The sequence below is a fragment of the Takifugu flavidus genome, chromosome 14 (genome assembly GCF_003711565.1).
Source record: "Takifugu flavidus isolate HTHZ2018 chromosome 14, ASM371156v2, whole genome shotgun sequence".
NCBI lineage: Eukaryota > Metazoa > Chordata > Actinopteri > Tetraodontiformes > Tetraodontidae > Takifugu > Takifugu flavidus.
The window spans coordinates 4,949,122-4,965,779 of record NC_079533.1 but is presented as its reverse complement, the minus strand read 5'-3'; the positions used below and the strand labels follow the sequence as shown (position 1 = coordinate 4,965,779).

The window sequence follows — 16,658 nt, the reverse complement described above, 5'->3', positions numbered from 1 at the left end:
ACTGTGGCACCCAATGTAGACGGTCCCAAAAGAAATCCACCATCTTTGACTGGACCTGGGCCAGCAGGCCCGACGGTGGATCCAGGCAGGCCAGCCGGTGCCACAGCAGCGAAGCAACAAGGTTATTTAAAACCAAAACCTCCCTCTAAAAGACATGTGGGGCTTGATCCAGCTCCATTTATGCAATTTGCTGTCCACCTTTTCCACAATGTCATCCCAGTTCTTGGCTTCTATCTCCTGGCATCCAAGGTACACCCCCAGATACCGAAGTCCATTCCTCTTCCAGGTCAAGCCTCCTGGGAGAACCGGGAGACCCCCACCCCAGTTGCCGACAGCAAGGGCTTCACTCTTTCCCCAGTTTACCCTCGCCGCCGACACCATGGAAAACTTGTTCGTTATGCGGTTTAAAATGTTGATGTCCTGCTGATCTCTAGTAAAAACAATAACATCGTCAGCATAAGCAGATAAAACCAAGTTTCCAGTAAAACCCGATAAAACCAAACCCTGAACATTTTCACGTATTTTGATCAGAGGGGTTCCACCATTGACCTGCCGGGCACACAGTACGTCTGGTCCCGGTGGATGACGTGTTCCATGGCCTCCCTCAGCCGGTTGGCCAAGGCCTTGGAGAGGATTTTGTAGTCCGAGCAGAGCAGGGAAACAGGGCGCCAGTTCTTGATGTCCTGCAGGTTCCCCTTCTTTGGTAGGAGGGCAATTACTGCCCTCCTGCAGGACAGTGGCAGGGAGCCAGAGTGAAGACTTTCATTGAGGACGTCCAGGAGGTCTTGCCCCACGATGTTCCAGAAAGCCTTGTAGAAGTCCACCCCCAGTCCGTCGATGCCCGGAGCTTTCAGGCTCTGCATGCTCTGAAGAGCAGCATACAGCTCTGGGACAGACAGGGGGCGATCCAGCTGACCATTGGCCTCTTCTGGTACCTGGGGCAGTCCAGAGCAGTATTCCTCAAACAGTTCATTGTTTTCTTTATACTCACTCTTGAACAATGAGGAGTAAAAGTCCACCGCTCTCCTCCGGATCTGCTCTGGCTCTGTCAGCTCCCGTCCTTCCTCCGATAGTAGGGAGTGGATGACCCTGCTCTGCCCACGCTTCCTCTCCAGGCCAAAGAAGAAGGTCGAGGGGGTATCCATCTCTGCGATGTCCTGGATCCGGGACCGCACCAGCGCGCCCTGTACCTTAGTGTCCAGCAGGTTGGCCAAGGCCGTCTTTTTTGTCTTGAGGGCCTCCAAACACCCTCGATCTCCTCTGGACTCACAAAACTGCTCCAGTTCCACAATCTCGGTCTCCAGAGCTTCGATTGATCTGGTGATGTAGCGGGTGACATTGAGAGTGTGCTGCTGACACAACAACCTGATCTGAACTTTGCCATGGTCCCACCACTGTCTTAGACAGGTAAAATCCTTCTTCCTCTGCCTAAAACCAGCCCAAAAGTAACTAAAAACCTCCTTAAACCCTCTGTCGGCAGTCAGAGTTGAATTAAAATGCCAGTAGGCGCTTTTAGGGCGAATGTCCCTAACTAGCACACAGCCTAAAACCAAACAATGATCTGTAAAACCTACTGGTAAAATATCACACTTTTTAAAAGTACTAAAATGGTGTTTACAACAGTAAAAGCGGTCGAGGCGAGCCAAAGAGATGGTGTCGTCTCTGATGTGGGACCATGTGAACTGTCTGTGGCTTGCGTGCATCCTTCTCCACACGTCCACCAGACCATGGGAGCGGACCAGCTGCCTCAGAACCTGCTGGGAAACTGGATGCGGCTCTATGTGATTTCGATCTAAAATGTGATCTTCTGTACAATTAAAATCCCCCCCTAAAATCAACAAATCAGACGAGCTAAGATTATTTAAAACGTCATTGATTTTCTCTAAAAAGAGCTTCCTCTCTGCACCGTTGTTGGGAGCATAAATATTAATAAAAACAACCGTGAGGTGACTAAAAGCAGCTTTAACTAAAAGGCAGCGTCCCTGAACGACGTGCTCCACTGTGACAGCGACTGGGTTAAATGACCTGGAGAAGAGGATGCCCACCCCTGCACTGACCGCAGTGCTGTGGCTTAAACCCCCCCCCCCTCCCACTCTCTCCTCCAGTCGGTCTCATTGCTGTCACTGCTGTGGGTCTCTTGTAAAAATAAAACATCTATTCTTTTGCTCTTAGCCGTTTCATATGCTTTGGCCCTCTTTCTTGGTTCCCTAGCCCCGTTAATGTTTAAACTTCCCACCTTAAAATTATTCATTAAAAAAGTGAGGGGTCTAAAACTACGATCTGGGATGGCTATTAAAACACTAAAAAGGCACCACACTGAACAAAACCTCAATTGCACAACTCTCTTTTAACTTTTAAAATCAGTTTTCTTTTCTTAATCTACACTTCTTGGTCAGTAAAATCTGACTCCATTTTATTTCTAAGATGATGTTTGGCTGATGTGTAAAATAACTGTTTCTCAGGGAAGTGATTTTCAATTTTAATCCCTTTTGTGTTTTTTGTGTTCGCAAGGAAACTCTTAATCATTTTTGCTGTGTATGGGCTCTCATCGAAGGTTCCAGGTTTCTGTGTGTGTGAGAGCTCGCTCTCATCAGACACACATTCTCCTCCATCACTGCTCTCAGCGAGCTCAGGTTTCTTGGGTGACTTCATCTTCTTCTTCCTGCCTCATTTGGTGTTGGTGCAGTCCTGCTCCATTGTCTTCTCAGATGGCCAGGTCAGAGGTCTTATTCCTGTGCAGGAACTTATCAATCACCAGTAAATTATGCTGTCATATTTTACGATGAGGGTCTACCATTTCCTGTCTGCCTGGCTCCAACTGTCTAAGCAGTATTCATGTCAAAGAAGGGTCAACTGACTTGCTTATGTGTATTCCTACTAAAGATTATATAGTATTCCTAACTTCTAAACTAACTGTAACAAAACAAAAACATAGTCTAAAATGCTAATAAGATAAAAGATGCTAACAAGATAAAATAATTCTCTTCAATAGATGTGCCAAAAGTAAAAGTTGTGTGTGTTGTCCTTTCATTGGAGACAGACTTCATATTTCAATTAATCACAAACGAGTTCACCGCATATAAATGAGATTGTGAGAACTTGGCAGGGTGCAGCAGCGTGTCTGAATCCTCCTAGGTTCTCTGCTGCTGAGCATGGATACAGTTTCAACTAAACTTAACGGTCTGACTGGTAACATCTGGACATATGTTAAATATTGGGAGGGTACAGTAGTGTGAATGTTGGAGGTGTGGTCTCAGCTCTGTACAACATTATCTGCAGTTTGTTCTCCCAAAAACTTTATTCTCTTATTGTTCCTTAAGGGAGTGGAACACCCAAGAATCAAAGGGCCTGCCAGTATTCTGAGGCTGACAGAGAAAGTGACAAGGCTCAGGGACATCTTCATTTAGACAGATGTCAAACCAGTGTGAGGGAAATAAAAAGGGAGTAGAGCATGTTGGACTCTGAGCTGAGGTCCCCTCATGGAACTGTAAATGAATCCAGCCAATAGTCTGTGAATCTGCTGACGGCTGTCACTATTAGGCCAGGCAGTTCACTCTTTCATGACTGGAGCACAAAGGCACCTTATCATTTTCTCGTCTCTTCTTTATCCACCTCCTCTTCATCAATTTTCTTCATCCTTTTCTTTCTAGTCAACCTCTAACTTTTTCTCCACTTCGACCTCTTCCTCTTTTCATCCTTCATTCCTTTGCTACCTTTTCTCTTTACTCTTACTACTTTTTTCCTTTTACTCTTCTTCACCCTCTTTTGTCCTAGTTATTGACTTCCTCCTATATACTGTCGCTTGTCCTCTTTGTCTACCTGCTCTTGTTTGCCTACCATCCTCTTTCTATCTTTTGCTTCCTTTCTTTTCATCCTCCTACTATTTTTCTTTATCCACCTCCTGCTCCTCCTTTTCTCCAGCCCTTCCTCTTCTCCTTTTTATTCTCTTATTCTTCAGTGGGCCTGGCCGTCACCCTCGTTTCACAATCATACTCAGCTGTAGAGAATCTCCAGCTGTGTCACTTATTTATTGAGTTGAAGAAGTATTGAACATATCATGCTGCAAAAACCTTCTCTCGTGTGTCGCTGTCATTAGAACACTTGAGTACTCTGAATTTTAGATGCTGCCTGCTGTTAAGTTCAGAATAAGCAAAGGATGCAAATGTGAGTTACATAAGCACATTAGAGCTGTGGACATCTTGTCGTCTTTGTCTCACACACACAGCCAAAGGGAATGTAAGTTTATGGTCTTAAAACATTAGAGCTTTTAGGAGAGAGAGAGAAATGGGTCACTTCTTGTCAAAGTGACAGGTTGACCTTTCCCTGAACCCGCCCACATCTGTCCCCCCCCCCCCCATTCCCGCCTTTCTCCCTCCCGCCTTTTTTTTAAAAAGGGAGGAGGGTGGATCCCCCACCCGCCCCCCCCCCCGCCGCCTTTCTCGCTTGCTCGCCTGTTTTTAATAAGGGCAACAGTTACAAAACAGTTACAAAACAGTTTTGCCATAGTCCTGGCATAGCCATCCGTGGACAACATGAGTAGTTCTACATCCGTGATTGGTGAGACGGCTGTGACCGTTATAAGAGAATTGTGTGGAAAAGTAGTTGAAAAATCCACGGTGTTTGTACAGCGTTCTCAGGCGTCACCTTCTGAGTCTTTGCAGCAAGAATGGTCTTTGGAGCCTTATAGTCAAACAGGGAGTTTTGGGTATGTGTTCCGTTACAAGACGGGGGAGCTGATTCTCTATCAGCGGGAAGAATCTTCCAGTGAGGGCCCTATGTTGTCGGCTACGATGTCTTCCAATGACTGGGGTGTGTTGAAACTGATCAAACCGAGAATGGTGTGTGTGACTGAAGAAGGCTGTGAAGAAAGAAACAACACAGAACAGAAACCTTCCACAGAACAAACATTTTGTGAAACAGTTGTGAAAACTAGAGAAGAGAAAACTATTGGAGAAAGTTAGACTGTTAGAACCCTAACACTGTGGTTCAGAAGAAAAGAGAAAAGAGTTGGTGGCCTCAAGTAAGAAATTTAGGGGCCTACGTTGTCTTCCGGTGTCCGAGGTGTGTAACTGAAGAAGCTTAAATCCCCTGGAGACCTGGAGGCCCTTCTGGAGAAAAACATTCTTAACATGAGTTATATCGCCTGAACCTGTTGTTTGGTAGAGTTCCCGTGTAGGGATGTATCCCCATGGGACCAGTTGGTCCACCGGGGCAATCGTCAATATCAGACTTTTCGGCGCCAATCAACTTTTCTTTTTTTTTTTTCCTTCTCGCCAAGCATTGTAAAGCGAATATATACATGATCATCTCACAGTCATTAGCTCAGTCCTCCAGAACTTCATCGGAAGCTTCACCGTCTGCGAGCGCGTGTAACAAACAAAGATAGCTGCAAAGATGACTACCGGTAAGCCTCAAATTCTTCCCAAACTTTTTCTCTGTAGTTTTCTAAATAGTTTTAGAAAACTATTAATGAATGAACTATTAATGATTAACTACTATTTACGAATAACTGTGTTTTAGAAGTTACAGTAGAGGTTCACCATATGCCAATTTATCCTGGTAAGCAATCCGTGATCTTTTTAACCTGAAAGTTGTTCTATTTTTATTCTAGATTTTTAAGTGTAATTTTCTGTATCTTTAAAGTCAGCGCCGATGAGTTTGAAGGAATAACCCTCACGCAAACAGACGTGGTATAGTTCTTTAAATGATTAACTCAGTTTTTTGTTTTGTTTTGTTTTGTTTTTATGAACAGCTCAGTGTTCATAGATTGCTGAAATATAACTTTTTATGATACATTTTTCAGATCTGTTAGCCAGGGCTGAAAGATTGGTATCCGAAGACAACCAAGAAACTGAAAAAGCAGTAAAAGCATTGCTGTGTTCTGAAACCCCACTCCCCGTGCAGGGGACAAATTGCTGTGTAACTGAAATTGGTGAAATTGAGATTGAGAGGGAAACCTCGGCACTTCAACATGGGACTGACTCAAGTAAGCAGACGAACAAACTCTCCAGAAGACGTGTGAGACAGCCAGGAGGACCGAAGTCGACTGTACAAGGTAATATATTTATCTGTGATTAGAAGTATATACAAAATATGTACCGTTTTGATGATTTGTATTTTAACGATTTTCCCCTCTGTCTAAACAGAACCATCAAAACAGAACCTTCAAACGTGCGCCTCTCTGAGCACTGTGACTCCCACGGCCTTCCACCCTCCCGTGAACCTTCTGCCCCTGCGAGGAGACGTAGAATACGGCAAGCGTGTACCACTCTGACCCCTGTACTTACAGCAGCACCCACGGCAGCTCGACCCTCCCTTTCACCAGATCCTTTCGAACCTGCGAGGCCGATAAGGAGACGTAGGAACCAGAGACACAAGTCTAACATTGTCAGGAGATTGTTTGATGGTATATTTTATACTATATCTTCTTGACTAATAATAATAATAATATAAAAAAAATAATAACTCATCTCTCATCTAATTACAGATTCAGGGTTGAGATTAAACGAGAGCGTTCCTGAACCGTCCTTCAACAGGGTGGAGGGGGATACAGTCGGATACATTCATTCCCAACAACAGCACGAGCACCACGAGAGCGTTCCTGAACCGCTCTTTGACAGGGTGGAGGAGGATACAGGCTGCTACATTCATTCCCAACACCCCCAAGACATGGTAGTGCTGGAGATTTTCAATAATGTCATACGGTATATTGTTTCCTCCAATTGTAACCAAAGGTGTACTAAAACAGTGTTGAAAAAGCTGTACCGTATTTTCACGACTATAAGGCGCACCTAAAAGCCTAGAATTTTCTAAAAAATCTACGGTGCGCCTTTTAACCCGGAGCGCCTTTTGTATGGATTACGGTAATATTGGTTAATCGCGGCTACCGTAGTCAGTAGGCGTGGCCGAGGTAACAGCAGTAAATTCAGTCCCAAACCATTTCTGTCTGTAAAGACCCCAAAATGGCTCCTTGCAAGAGACGCGCTTTTGACGCAGAGTTCAAACTGAAGGCTATCAGTCACGCAGTTGAACACGGAAATAGAGCAGCGGCAAGATAATTTAACGTGAACGAATCAATGGTGCGGAAGTGGAGGAAGCAACAAGACGACCTGCGCCAGGTAAAGAAGACTCAACGGAGCTTCCGAGGAAACAAAGCAAGAAGTGGATTAACAAAGGAACTCCAGCCGCTAGATATTGGTGTCAACGGGGCATTCAAAACTAGACTGCGAACTGCGTGGGAGCGGTGGATGACGAACGGCGAACACACGTTCACCAAGACGGGGAGACGGCGCCGAGCGTCATACGTCACTATCTGCCAGTGGATCGTAAATGCCTGGGCATCGACCGTGGTCCGAGCTTTCGGGAAGGCAGGGATTGTCACTGAAATGCCAGACAACACCAGCGACACCGACCCTGATGACGACTTTGACGAGACGGAGCCGGCCATGTTGGACGCCGTATTCGCACAACTGTTCAATTCGGACACCGAAGAAGAAGAATTCGAGGGATTCCTGGATGAGGAATGAACTGATAAAGTGATCTTTACGTGTTTCTTTTGTGTGTTTACAACTTAACAAGGCTGGTCATACTGTGAATATGGAAATTACCGTTTGAACAACGTTGTTATATTGCTATTGTTATATTGCTATTGCTTTGCACTACTTCGGGCGTTCGAGTTACCGTATATTGTGTTTGCATTAACGTTTGATTTACTGCAACGGTACTACGTGATAAAAATGTTGCACTAAATCGAAGATTTATTAAACTCCACTATCCACTTGTGATAAAAATGTTGCACTGCCTGTTATAACTCGCTGTTATTAAACGAACTGTGTTACGCGAAAACACTACGTCACTCGGGAAAAATAATAAAACAGCTGTTTATTCGTTTTGGGAGTGAATAGAGTTGTGAGAACGACGGTTTGTATTCTATTAATAAAGTTTGACTGACTTATCTGGCTGTTTTATTGACATTCCTTTTAGCGCAGCTCGATCTAGTGAATGCGTCATGAAACCACAGGCACTACGCAGTTTCTATGCTATGCGCCTTATAACACGGTGCGCCCTGTGTATGAAAATATTTCTAAAATAGGCTGTTAATTGAAGGTGCGCCCTATAATACGGCGCGCCTTATGGTTGTGAAAATACGGTAATTTTTTTTCCTTTTTCTGTCTTTTGTTTAAGATATGGATGAGGATTTCAATGTTGAATATTTTAATCAAGTACCGAATGCTTTACAAATAGCTGTTGATCAATTAAGTGATGAGGATTTCAATGTTGAATATTTTAATCAAGTACCGAATGCTTTACAAATAGCTGTTGATCAATTAAGTGAAATTCCAATCTCCATTCCAATAAATTTACAATTTACAGAGCAAAATGAAAACGTCCTAGAACTTGACACCTTACAACTCATAAATGATGCCCTCGAAAACCTTAATGCAGTTAATGCAGTAGAGTTTGAAAATCATTCTCCTTCATCAGCTCTCCACACGCAAAGTGATCATGTCTTACACGCGGTAACAATCAGATCAGAGACGGATTCAGCAGAGACACAATCAGAGAGCAGACCATCACCCCATCTTTCTCCTCAGCAAGGGGGAGGAGGGCTAGGAGAAAATCCATCCGATCTCTCTCCTGAGCGGGGTGAGAGGTTTTTTAATGATTTTAACACATGGAGAACAAGACGCTCCTTAACATTCCCACTCGGGGAAATGTGCCTGACATTGCAACATTCTATCGAGATGTAACAGGGGTTATCAGCGAATTGGTGGATGTTGCCAGACGACATAGTAGTCGCAATGATTTAATACAGTTGGAGGTGGTGGGTGAAAACGTACACAATCATGTTACAGTTGCTGTGGATGAACAAGGTGAAAATATTCTACCGGCTTTTAATGGAATGCTAGATCGGATTGTGCAGTCAAACGGTATCATTTCATCGGATGAGAATATAGAATTCATCCTTCACGTGGTGCAGAACCCAGGAGGAGGTGCCAAACGTAAGATGGAGAAAACTCTAGACTGTGAAATCATTGACAAAAAAAGACGTCACTTATTTATCGTAGACAACAGAGACAACCAGCTTTGCTTCGCCATCAGTCTAGCTCACGTTATCTACCCGAAACTTACTGAAAGAGAATGCCTTGATATTGCGAGGAAGTTGCAGCATCAGGCTGGTTTAAATGATGAGACCCCCGTCACTTTCAGTGACATTGGTAAATTTGAAAATATTGAAAATATTCTGGGGCGTAAAATTGTTGTGTTTTACAGAACATGCCACAGTAAACCCCTCTCACATTATGAGACAAAATTCTCTGATCGTTCCAATCAGTTGTTTCTCTTTTACTACAAAATCACTATTATGGGATAAAAAATCTCAAAGCCTTCCTGGGGTCGTCAGTCTGTAATTATTGTTACAAGACTTTTAAGCACCCCTATACCCACTTTTGTAAAGGTTACTGCGCAGTGTGCAACGATCCTGCCTGCCCCACAGAAGGGTTCAACACAGTGGTTTGCTCTGACTGTAACAGAACGTGTCGCTCACCCTCTTGTTTCACCAGACACAAATTGGTCGGTTCAAGCAGAAAGTCCAGCCTCTGCGACCGAATCAAAAAATGCGCACGATGCGAACTATACTACAGTGTCAATTTGTTGATAGACGATGCAAAGCATCGCTGTGCGGTGAAAAAGATAAAAAAGTAAAATCTGTGGTGAAAAAACTGCAGAGCGACTCTAAAGTCGTTCATAGTTGTTACATTCCTACCCTCCAACCAGACATCTCACATCCTGATTTGTTTTTTTATGATTTTGAAACATTTGTGGGTCAAAATGGAGAGCATGTTCCTTTTTTAGTGCATACAAAAACATCCAAGGTGAAGAGAAGGCGTTTTATGGTCTTGACTGTGCTAAAATGTTTATTTTGCATTTCAGGAAGCCACGATACAAACAGAACATCTTTATAGCCCATAATGCCAAGGGGTTTGACAGTTATCTGGTGTTGTTAAAAGGTATGTTGAACTGGATGTGACGCCACAACAGATTCTGATGAACGGGAGTAAAATCCTCAGTTTTGAGGAATCCCATTATGGTCTCAAATTCATAGATTCCCTGATGTCACCTCACTGTACCCGTTTGTCAACAGTACTTGCTCTTACCCCTTTGGTCACCCCGTGATCATCTACAAAGATTTCGAGGACCCACGCAGCTACTACGGCTTCATCAGAGCCACTGTGTATCCTCCTCGAGGTCTTTTATTCCCGTGTTACCGCACAAAAGTGAGCTTTGACAGTGTCAGAGAGCTGGTGGAGGGTTACCTGAGTAATAAACAAGAGGGAAACACGATCGAGATCCGTCAACACAGCATCAGACGTGATAAAAAGGGTTTTGCATTGAGAAATGTGTCATTTGATAAAAAATTTAGGGTGGTGTGTATGACAAAAGACGACTCTTGCTGACGGAACAACTCTGCCTTTCGGGTATTAGAAATGCAGGAAATTGAATTTGATCCTAGGTTTATCTTTCCTTTTTCTTGTTTAATCGTGGGTCCGAGCGGGTGTGGAAAGACCTATTTTGTAAAAAATGTATTGGAAAACTGTGACCGTGTAATAAATGTTGTACCTGACAATATCGTGTGGATTTATACCTCTTTTCAACCTATGTACACTGAACTGCAAAAGATGATTAAAAACATTAAATTTGTCAAAGGTCTGCCTGATTCTTTTGAAGATGAAACACTGTTTCCTCCTGATCAAAAGCATTTGATTATTTTGGACGATGTTATTTTTCAAGCCTCTGACCATCCTGAAGTGGTAAAGATTTTTACACAGTATCGCCACCACAGAAACATGAGCGTTATGATGTTGACTCAAAACGTGTTTCACCAGGGTAAACACAGTCGCACCATCAGTTTGAACAGCAATTATTTGGTCATGTTTAAAAACCCACGGGATAAACTACAAATGAATATATTGGCTCATCAGATTTTTCCATCACAAAAGACATTTTTCTTGGAGAGTTTTGAAGACGCCACAAAAGACCCTCACGGGTATTTAATAGTGGATCTCACCCCCGTCTGCCCAGATCCGTACAGACTGAGGACGGGTGTACTTCCTCACCAGCAAGCGGCCGTTTACATCCCCAGAGCGTCGACGTAGATCATCATGTCAGCGCGTATAAAAAGAAACGCACCCCTGCTGAAGGCCCTGTACCGTGCCACACCCAAGAACGTAGTAGAGACATTCTTATTCACAGCTCCCCGGATTTTATCCAGACACTGTGTGAGATTTCTTTAAATCTTCTAAAAGGAAACGTCCCCCTGACTCCTTCTCAATTTAAAAAACTGAAGAGACAGAAAAAAATTATCAAACTGTTGGCGATAAAAGAACCAGTTTAAAGAGGAAGCAACAGGTTCTAAAGAAGCAGACGGGCGGATTTCTTTTACCTCTCCTCTCAGCGGTGGTACCTTTGATCGGGAACCTCGTCGGAGGATTGATACGAAAATGACTTTGAAAAAGGCCCAAAAAATGTTTCTCGTCACCCCTCATCAACTCAACCGCCTGACGCGACCCTCCCAGTCCATCAGAGATGTCGCGGAGGACGATTTGGATGCTAGGATGAGAGCCATCTTAAACGAGCAGGGGCTGAGCTCTCATGAAAAAATTAAAAAATATAACGCGTTACTGCAAAGATATCTGACTTTTGTGAAGCAGGATCAGACAGAGAATCTGACAGAGAATCTGACAAAGACGGAGGCAGAGGCAGATTCTGGGACGGACGTACGGACGTCCGATAGCATCATCGACGACGTGTTGCAGAGCCTCCCAGCGCGAGATCGCAAGAACGCCGAATACGTCTTAAAGAAATTATCCGACCGTCACGATGTTTGGAATACAAAAGGGGAATTTGTGTACCGGGGCAACGTTGTAAAAGGGTCTCACATGATCGATCTATTCAAACGACTCTTGTTTCCTTTTAAAAAGAAAAAATCAGAGGGTTCTGAACCTCCCGGATGGACACATTTTTTAAATACTCTCTCAGAATTAAACATCCCTTTGTCTTCTATAAGTAACCCACGAGCGCGTAATCAATACCGACTCCTCAAGATGGATGCGATCGGATCTCAAGACTCTGAAACACCTGCGGATCTACCGTCAAAAACTAGAAGACGAACAAATGACCCCCCGCGTTGGATTAACATTTCATCGTGAATAAATGTAATACACAAAGTTTTGTCTTTTACCAATAAAGCGTTTATTAAACATTTTTTCGAGCGTACAGTCATTCATTCAAAAACTTTAAAAATCTTTAAAACATTGCAAAAAACAACACCCCTGCTTGGAGGGACCATTGATTTTATTTCTAATACAGCGCTGATATTTCCTCACATAGTCGTACACCATGAAGTCATTCTTTATTACATCATCATTGTACAAAGACAGTACTTGATCAAAAGATAGCCCGCACGCGCGGTGACAGAGGTAATAGATGTAATGTTGTCCGCAGACCGTCGACATGTGGTGCTGCAACTGAACGTCGTGGTACTCAATGTTTTTAGAACGTTTTTCCAGAAACTGTAAGATGCGGATCGGAGGGTAGTGATCAAAGTCCGGCGGAAATCCATAAGAATCAAAAAAGGTGGCTATGCCACCATTTTCCAGCGTCAAAGCTAACCAGTGCTCCCCCGGCATGTGAGCCGGATGTGTGTTGACGATAAAGTAGGCCGGGGTTCTAAAAGAGGGATTCAGCATGGGCAGTTGATCGGACGCCCACACCCCGCAAAACACATCTCCCAGCAGGCTATGCAGAAGGTTCTCTAGTTGAACGTTGTCCATCTTTTAATAATAGTCCACCAGCACCTGCCTCTTGGCGTTGATCTCCAGAATAGAATCGTAACAGGCGTAGACGATAAGGGTCGCGGTGTGCGGCAGGGGTGTTCTAAATCTCAACTCCAGCCTGAGGTTTCCGTTTGAGACGGTAGACAGTGCGTCGTTGTCATCGCTCGGATTGAGATTAAACACAAACAGAGAGTAGCCGTCATTAAAGTCATCACGGCTGATACTCAGGGGTAAATCTTTGAGATGTCTCCCGGTAGCCAGGAACATGTTGTAGAATTCTCTGACGGACACCCCGTTGTTAAAATCGGGTTGGAAAGCTTTAGCCGGAACTTGCCGGCCGTCCTGACAGAGAGCCAGGTATTCGATGTCATAGTGTCTGAAATTAAAAGGCGACAGGTCTCGTCTTCCTGTGAAAGCCTCGTGGTGTACCATACCCAGAACCACGTACTTTGGTATGCTACCCAGAAACAGATTCTCCTGGTTGCAAACCCTAGAGTTTGCCGGAATAGAGTAAGTTTTCACATTAACGCGTGAAAGGGGGTAGAGAGCGTTGCCCTTCATTAAGGCGGCGGCGTGACCTAACCTGACTGCAGGGGACACGGCTACTTTTTTAACAAATAGGGAAGCCCCCAGTACTTTTAGGCTAAAAGCAGAGTCACGCGCCCCCATGAGGCAGAAAGCATCGTTGGCTCGCGTCAGTTTAATTCTCAAATCGACAGAGTTGAGCAATAGTCTCTCGCAGAAAAAAGATGTCCCCGTGGAGAGGACCGAGCAGGTGTACTTCTCTGGAACGGGCTGTGGACGCGGCTCTCCTCGTTAGCCCATTTTGGACCGTTCACGAGCACGATAGAGTCCACTGACCCGGCGGTATCTTTGTAAAAAAGACCCCCGGTAAACTGACTGGAGAGCGTGTCCGGTGAAAAGTTGAGCAGGGTCTCAATCATGCAGCGATAGGGGTGGGTAGCGCTCGACTGAGAGATGAGTCGATCCCCCAGGGTCACGTCGCATTGACTGAAAATTGTATTTAGAGGATAATTGATAAGACCCACCGCTGCGTCATTAGCTAGGTTCGATCCGTTAGGGTTGGTGATTTTTACACGGAGAGAGATGCAACAGAGTGTCGTTCAGATCCAGATACCGGTCCCCGTCTCCGGGGATGAAAAACTCAATGGGTCCCCGTCGGTGATGGCTGACAGGGGAGAGTTTCCGTGATTTTTCGTGTATAGTCATCGATAGACAGCTGCGTCATAGGTGCTGAAAATAAATCCAATTCGGCCAGAGTACACTCTGGAGATTTCTGATGTACTAGAGCCATTTTCTTTTTTCTCAAAGAAAAGATATTCTTAAAAAATATCAGAGCTCCGGACGGACTTCTTCTTCACACGACGGCCTTTTGCAACTGATTTCTTCCTTTTACCGAACGGCTGTTTATTAAAGCTCGAGGGGATGCGTTCTCCGGGGGGTCGTCTTCTCTTCCTACGCGACAACACCATAATGCCCCCGGATCCTTCTTGCTTCATCTCTTGATCACCGGCGAACCGTTCCATCACGTGTTTGACGGCGTTGGAGGCGATGTTACTCGCAGCGGCTTTAAGATGAGGTTTAGCTATTTCGAAACCTTTCTTGGCCAAAGGGCTGACGAAACGAAATAATTTAGAAAACAAAGATCCTATCCCCCGACCGTACATGACCGGTGCACCGTAAAACCCCGGCAAATTCCCCCCTACTTGACTCTCATAATATTGTACAAATCGGTGAGGATCTTCTCTCAAACCTACCCGAGCCATTTTCTTTTTCTCTATTTTTCTCTTAGCCTTGAACACTTTGTGTGTGGATAGCTGATCAGCCTCCTGAAAATGAATGATGAGGACGCGGGCGATTGGAATATATATAACCCTGGGGTTCAAGTTCTAGGTCTAAAGTGGAGAGTCGCGATAGTCTTGCCGTATGAAAATTTTACCGGTTTGTTTTGATCCGTTTTTATCTCCACCTGAATGTTTTCAATGTGGTTTTTGGACACCGGTAAATAGTAAGCAGGATTGAATACTGTGTGACGATTTCACCGAACGTTCCTTTTACATCAATCGTTCTCAAAAGTGGCGCATAAACGTCGCCGACCATCTGCGGTGCAACTACGTCGCTGTAACAATACATGTGATAAAACCCAGCTCGTAAATCGCAGGGATAGTACGCATACCTTTGGTCAAACGTAAACCATTCCCCTGATTTCATACCCATCAAATATGCCAGGGGTCCTTCGAAGAGTACGTGGGTTTTACCTCCCGATTGGAAATCAAATCTTTTCGAAAGACTGTCATAGATGAGGTAAATATCAGACTTTATTCTTCTAAATTGTCCGTCCATCTCGAATCTAAAGGCTGAGAAGCCGTTGAAATATGATTGTCTCATCTCTTGACGATGCACCTGCTCTCCGTGGCCGGTTCTTGAGGTTTTTCCCTCCAGTAAAAGTAGGCATCCTCCTGATAAAGGTGATAAAAGGTGTGCGGGTATGAAATCTGCGTTAAAGCTACTTCCCAGCTTCCCTCTAAATCGATATGTTGAGGCAAATCCACGCGGTAACTGGAACTCGTGTTTTCTTTAAAAACATCGACGCTGGCGTTGGAGGGTAGGGTAGGGTAATAAAAAAACCCTCGTCCTTCGGACCGTACATGATGAAATGATATCCGTTGCGATCGCGAGTTGATTTTTATACGTTCTTTAAATCTGCGGCTTTGATCCAGCTGTTGAATTTCTGGCCAGTTTTTCCAACTTACAAAGACTTGCTTTTCACCCCTGACGACGCGATGCTTCAGAATCTTTTCTACGTGGAAAAGTCTGTCTTCCCCCATCGTTACCTTTTGTAGCTCTGGCTCATAAAATGACCCTTGGATGGGTTCTCCATCGTAATCTTTTAACTTGTACACTGGAGGGTCGCGAGGGATGCGTTCAGATACCGTAAACACCTCGTTCGTAAAACTCTGTTCATATTTTTTATCAAACACTCCTCTCAGTTTTGAAATTCTAACTAGGTCCCCCTTCTTGAAATTCATCTTGGTTTCAACCTTCCGTCGGTTTTCAGATTTACCGTACAAGTTTTGAAACACTTTAAAAGTGTTCTCCGAGGTTACCTCAGCGGGTTTCATCTTGATACTGCTGTGATAACTGTGATTACAGCTTTTCACCAAGTCTTGTAAGACGTCGGTGTATCGCGAGAGTGTTGTTTGCTGTAAAATATCTCCACATTCTACCTTTTAATGTACGATTAAATCTTTCAATCACAGAGGCCTTAAGGTGGCTGGCGGTGGAAAAATGAACGATATTGTGTTTTCTCATCAAAGCTTCAAAACTCTTGTTAAAAAATTCTTTCCCCGCATCAGTTTGTATTTTTTCAGGCGTCTGACTTGAGTCAAAAATGGATTCAAACGCCTTTACCACCTCAGCCGCTGATTTTCTCTTCAGAGCCCTGACGTAAGCTTTTTTGAAAATATGTCTATGACCGTTAATAAATAATTATATCCGTCATTATGCTCCGACAGGGCTTGCATATCGCACAGGTCCGCTTGAAATTGGTTTAAAGGGCGGGGGGCGAAAACCCTGTTTCTTGGAAAATGTATCCTGGCGGTTTGTGTAGAGTGTAAGCGTCCTGTCCCTGTAGAAATGTTTTAACATTTTCTCGAGGAACCGTCTTTCCCATTTCTTCTTGCACCCCCTTATGGAGCCGCTCTACACCACCGAGGCTACCGGGATGCGCGGGATCATAGTACACTTTTTCCATGAAGCGTGTCTCAGACATGTTGAAAACAGAATGAGAAGGGATGCTCG

The 16,658-nt window shown here is 44.3% G+C and overlaps 1 long non-coding RNA gene across 1 annotated transcript; it reads left to right on the top strand.

Moving 5' to 3' along the window:
- Positions 1–6,300: 6,300 nt before the first annotated feature.
- Positions 6,301–7,954, top strand: LOC130538184 (uncharacterized). Its single transcript, XR_008953797.1, has 2 exons — positions 6,301–6,406; positions 6,488–7,954. It is a non-coding gene; the product is annotated as an uncharacterized LOC130538184 (long non-coding RNA).
- The last annotated feature ends 8,704 nt before the right edge of the window (positions 7,955–16,658 follow it).